This window comes from Aphidius gifuensis, linkage group LG5, assembly GCF_014905175.1.
Source record: "Aphidius gifuensis isolate YNYX2018 linkage group LG5, ASM1490517v1, whole genome shotgun sequence".
NCBI lineage: Eukaryota > Metazoa > Arthropoda > Insecta > Hymenoptera > Braconidae > Aphidius > Aphidius gifuensis.
In genome coordinates this window covers 12,382,183-12,389,065 of record NC_057792.1, presented here as the reverse complement: position 1 = coordinate 12,389,065, position 6,883 = coordinate 12,382,183, and positions in this window count along the sequence as shown.

Below are 6,883 nucleotides of genomic sequence, written 5' to 3'. Positions count from 1 at the left end.
AACTAGAAAATTTATCATTATATGACTTTGCTAGGTGGTACGATAAAATTGTAGTGAGGCCAAAACAAAAAAACGTAGTGTTTTACGAAGTAGGTAAATCGTCATTCTTAAAGAAGCGATCTGTTGGTCATTTGATTGACATAACTCAACAACTTATCCAGAAAATTATTATTACGCATTACTTCTACTTTTCCAACCATGGAGAAACACTATTGAATTGATGAATGGTTGTCAAACATATCTAGAATCATTTGATACTCAAAAAAATTATTTACTCACAGCATATCAATATCACGAACGTTCACTGGATATTGAAAAAGCTCTCAATAATATAAATGAACAAATTAACAAAGAAAATGACGACATATTTTTGAAACTCGACATGCCTGATGATGATGGAAATTTTCGAGATCTTATAGATGTAAATAACATAAACGTGAATAACGACAACCAAGAAACACTCGAAGATTTGTATTCTCAGTTAAATATTGATCAAGTGCGAATATTTAGAAAGATTGAAACAGCCCTTACTTCGAAAGACGGTAAAATATTGCGTTTATTTGTAAGTGGAGAAAGGCGGAACTGGTAAAAGTTGTTTAATTAATTTTATTATACGTCGGAATCAAGAAACTCTGAATGAAGAAGTGATTGTTACAGCTCCAACTGGTTTAGCAGCACTTAATATTAATTGAGTGATTGCACATAAAGCTTTTCAATTACCTGTTACGAGTTTAGATGAATTTTCAATGGTTTCTTATTAGAACTTAAAAAAACCCAATAAACCAATTTTTTGAATTGCTGAATAGATGGTCAGCGGAGTTGGGTTCAGGTTTAAAAATCTTAAAAAAACCTAGGAAAAGAATTTTTTTTTTTTTTCAAAAAAAAACCAGAAGCTTAGAAGTTCCCCCGCCGGGAATCGAACCCGGGTTTTTTTGCTTTCCGGGCAAACGCCTTGACCACTAGACCACAGGGCTTCTTATTTTTTCTAAGTTTCATCAAGTTAACTCCGACGTCCTTCTATGCGTCAATTCATTTTTTTTCAATGGCTGGATCGATAAATTTGAGAATGACTGAAATTTCAGATACTGTTGACGATGGTTTGGAGGATAACACATTGTTGTATTTGACAATAGTAGTGTATCTATAGGCGTTCTAGACCAGAGGGAGGTCGAAAAAAGGTAGATCGGCGAGGGGACAGGGGACTGCAACTCGGTCGGTAAAACAGAGATGGTAAAAACATTTATGTGCCACTTTAACGTGAGATTTCCCAATTGTCATGTGTCGGTAATGCAGAGATGGTAAAGAAATTTATCATTCTTACCCTGGGTCGGTAATACAGATTTGACCGGGAAAATTATATTTTGTCATTTTAAAGTGCAATTTCTCATGTCCCAATTCGTATGTTCCCATATAGTATGTTCCCATGTAGTATGTGTTATGTTCCTATGTTTTATGTTTAAATGTTCCCATGTTCCCATATAGTATGTTCCCATGTTCCCATATAGTATGTTCCCATGTTCCCATGTCGTATGTTCCTATGTTTTATGTCCCATGTTCCCATGTTCCCATGTAGTATGTTCCCATGTCTTATGTCCAATGTTCCCATGTTCCTATGTAGTATGTGTTATGTTCCCATGTAGTATGTTCCCATGTCTTATGTCCAATGTTTCCATGTTCCCATATAGTATGTCCCATGTTCCCATGTTCCCATGTAGTATGTGTTATGTTCCCATGTTCCCATGTAGTATGTCTTATGTCCCATATCTTATGTTCCCATGCCGCTGAAAAATGTAAAAAAGTCATAGGGGTAACAAAAAAATAAATGATGTTTTAATTTTCATATTAATCAATTTTATTATTATTATTATTATCTACTAGTTAAATACAAAATATAATTCTCTCTCAGCATTTAAAAAAATAGGAATTCGTTATTATATTTTTCCTTTTTATATATTATTCTTCTATGGCAACATCATTATTTTGTGTACTTGAAACTTCGTTAGTTTCAGTATCAGATTCTTGATTTACATCCACCTCTTGATCTGACTCATACGTAACACTGCAAAGTTCTACAACAAAAATTAAAAAATATAAATTAGCATTCATATTACTACCTTTTTCATTATAATAAAGAAATATTTACTCACCAACAGTTATAGTTGTACCATATCGATCATCTGGTATCAATGAATATTTTGCTAGAAAAAATTTATATATTGACATAAATATTATAAAAAAATATATAAGAAAAAATCACACAAATTATTACCTCCAACTGATGGGAATATTATGTGAGATGGTCCAACTCATCCATAGCCAAGTCAGACTCATCTTCCAATACTGTACTATTATCATTTGCCTCGTTAGCAGGAATATTGTCTAAAAGCATGAATTTATTATTATCAGTGGTACTTAGAATCTTAATTTTTACAAATAAAAAACAAAATACATACAAACTCTAAATCGTGGTCTTGCATCTAAATCATCATCATCATACATTTGAAAACCGCTTAGTCTTGAAAACATAGTGCTAGCTATTAAACCTCTGAGAATAGCTTCAATATGATATTTTATCTAATAAATAAATAAATAAATAAATAAATTATTGAATTATATTTGTAAAATATTTATAAATAAATTACTAACCAATACTAAATTTCAGCGGCGCAATACCGGTGGAATAGGACGATTCATGCGTTGTGCATATCGCCAATTCATTTCCGTTTCACATAATCTGCGAAGAGCGTCTCGATGAGGAGCCAACTTTGTTAAACAAATTTATTAAAAATTTATTATAATACTCATGTCTAAATTGAAAAAATTAATATAATATTAAAAAAAAAATATTTACCAGAGTTTCCAACGAGTCCATATCCATTTTTGATTAGCACTTTTAATTCACACAAAATAAAAAAATAAAGCAGCTTCTTACTTGAATAACAATCCCGAACAAAGTGACATAAATCATCCCGGTAAATTGTATAAAAAGACGAAAAATGCAAGATAATTAGAAAAGTAGAGATATCCATATTTCTTTCCGATTCAATATATAATTCTTTTATGCTTTATATATATATATGTCTAATAAAAGACAAACAATTTACATGGAGAACGAACATCGAAACATGATCTGTTGACGGCCGGCAGGCACGCGTGCTAATTCCAGATGCATTGTCTCAATTTATTTATTTTTTCATTTCTCTCTTTTATATTTTGAATATAAAATTCATTTTTTTCCTTACTATGGATATTTTTTTATTTCTCTCTTCATATATTTTAAATAGAAAATAATTAAATGTTTCCTTTTTTTAACGTGTGCGGTCATTGCAATGTCTCAATTATACATTGAGATTCATTTTTCCTTACTATGCACATTTTTATTTCTCTCTTCTTCTATTTTAAATATAAAATAATTGAATGTTTTTTTTTCATCTTCCTGTTCTTTGACCTTAGGACAATATTGTTGCTTTCTTTTTTCATTTATTAGATGCATTGTCTCAATCATACATCGAGATTTATTTTTTCTGATTAATGATCAATGTTTTTGCACAAATTTACCAAAATAATATTTATTTTTTACCCAAATGCAATATAATTGTACACTCAGTATGTATAAATTTTTTCATTCACACTCAATATATATTTTTTTTCTGATAAATGATCAATGTTTTTGCACAAATTTACCAAAATAATATTTATTTTTTACCCAAATGCAATATAAATATACACTCAGTATTAATTTTTTATCCATGCACAATAGCCGTGACTATACTGTTTCACGGCTTTACTTTACAAAATTCATCTCACGGCTTGTAGACAAACTTGCTGACACAGTACTGATGAAAAAAATGTCAAACTTAGTTGAGTCTTACAATGTAGAAATATATATATGTATATTAAAAAAACATCACTGATTTTACACACAATATATATTTTTTTTCTGATGAATGATCAATGTTTTTTCACAAATTTATCAAAATAATATTTATTTTTTACCCAAATGCAATATAAATATACACTCAGTATGTATAAATTTTTTCATTTATGCACAATATATATTTTTTTTCTGATGAATGATCAATGTTTTTTCACAACTTTATCAAAATAATATTTATTTTTTACCCAAATGCAATATAAATATACACTCAGTATTAATTTTTTATCCATGCACAATAGCCGTGACTATACTGTTTCAAGGCTTTACTTTACAAAATTCATCTCACGGCTTGTAGACAAACTTGCTGACACAGTACTGATAATAAAAAAATCAAACTAAAATGCGTTTTTGAGTGTATAAATATGTGTGTATAGTAAAAAAAAAAAATCACCGATCTTAACACTATACACATAATTTTTTACAACTATTGATCGATTTTTTACACACTTTTTGTGAAAATAATTGTTATTTATGCTCAAATTTAACATTAGTAAACACTCAGTATATACAAATTTTTTTCTTTTTGCACAATATATACGTTGTCTTACAGCTTGTTCACAAATATAACGCAGTACTGATCAAAATTATAAAGAGAGTCAAACTGAGATGCGTTTTTAAATGTATAAAAAATTACTATTCTCGACACCAAGAATACATAATTTTTGACAATTGATAATTGATTATTTACACACTTATTTGAAATAATTTTTATTTTTGCTCAGATTAAACAATTTGTCTATTTGTTTTTAGCCTTTTGCACAATATATTTGTCAGACTATGCTGTCTTACGGCTAGTAAACAAACTTGATGACGAAGTATTGATAATAAAAAAAGTCAAACTAAAATGCGCTTTTGAGTGTATGAATACGTGTGTATAGTAAAAAAACCACTGTTTTTAACACCATAAAAACATAATTTTTGACAACTGAAGATCTATTTTTTACACACTTTTTGTTAAAATAATTGTCATTTATGCTCAAATTCAACATTAGTAAACACTCAGAATATATGAACTTTTTAAATTACTATAATCACATAATTAGTGGGGATTTCGAATACTTGACGCTCCTTTTTGTAAAAAAAACTGTGTTTCTTTTTTTGTTTAGATATCACATCTTTTTGTAAAGTCCTTCAATCATTCAATAGAAAAAACTATAATATTAAGAAGTATATAAAATTACTTGGTACCATCCATATTAATTTTTGTTCGTTCTAAAAAAAAAAATATGTAAGCATTTTTTGCATTACTTCACCAGTTTTTGCTAGCAACGAACAAATTATCAATTTTTATCCAGCTAGTATTTTTGCGGAAATAACTGACGAAATAACTAACTTTATACGTAGAACCCAATGAGGTTCTTCCCAAATAAAATTTAAAGCCTACACACGTCTCGACAACAGAGTTAATGGTATTTTCTAATTATCCCTTATTATAGATATGTACCCTTCGCATTTTATCTAGGCTTAGGACTGGCAGCGTACAATCTTGTTAACTTTCCGGCATGTTTAAAAAAAAATATATATATTTATACATATATATACTTTTTTCGTCAATCAACAATTCAATAATGAATGCGTATGACACAATATGACACGAGCGCCGAATATATATTTTACAGTGTAAAAGGTGGTGTCCACTATGCAATTTTCCCAGATATCACCAAAAATTATAGTTGAATTCAGTTACAATGCTAATAAGCTAAGGGTATAAACTCACGATAAGCCTTATTTCGGTTGTAAAGCGCACTAGCATGTGTAACAAGTTAGAGCTTTAACTCACGACAAGCTAACGTTTGCTTGTAAAGCGCACTGAGCACGCCCAACGAGTTGGGTTGTGTCGAACTTGTAAACATGGCCGTCCTAATTCCCATAAAACTAGTAATATGTCCCCAGCCATCGTGGTTTTTCTAGTAATTTTACGTGTTGCGCATGCTTAGATCACTCAGAATTACGTCAGCCATGTTTACAAGCAAAAGTTAGCTTGTCGTGCGTTTGAGCTCTAAGACATTAATTTAATATAATTCAAATACTTTTCATAGATTTTCAAAAAAATCACACTTGTCACGCTCTATTCTTGTCTCTTGTATATGAAACTACTATAATAAAGTCGCGAGGTTGTGACTGCGCATACATTTATGTAGAACGACTACTAAATTTCAGTAGATCTGCATTGGTGTGAAAGTCTTTAAATTTTATTTGGGAAGAACCGGGCGGTGTCAAGTATGAAATTTTGTCAAAGATTAAGACTTAATTATATGCGTTTAATATTTCCTTCTTGACTTATTTTGGTATTATATCTTTTTGTATCTTAAAAATTAATAAATATCAATATAAAATAAAATTACTATAATCACATAATTAGTGGGGATTTCGAATACTTGACGCTCCTTTTTGTAAAAAAAACTGTGTTTCTTTTTTTGTTTAGATATCACATCTTTTTGTAAAGTCCTTTAATCATTCGATAGAAAAAACGATAATATTAAAAAGTATATGTTTTTGCTAGCAACAAACAAATTATCAATTTTTATCCAGCTAGTATTCTTGCGGAAATAACTGACGAAATAACTAACTTTATACGTAGAACCCAATCAGCGCCAAATTGGCAAATTTGAGAAGCTCGAGGTACAGGACATATTTTGTCCCATTTCCAATGTACGGAGTTGACTCTTCTTCTTTCTAGTCTTCTTGGTAGAACCACAAATGTGAATTTTAGAAGTGGGTATTCCTTTGATTAAGCAATTATCATTTTTACTTGACCATTTAAATTTATTGATGTAGAGTAGACTTAAAACAATGATATCATTAATTTTGAGGACTTCAATCTTTCTTAGAATTTTCGTTGATCTAAAACAATCGACACATGTACCAACCCCTTCGTGCCACAATGATAGTGATTGATCGATAAGTTTCTTGTAAAGTGGATGTGTTATTTTTATTTGGTATTAA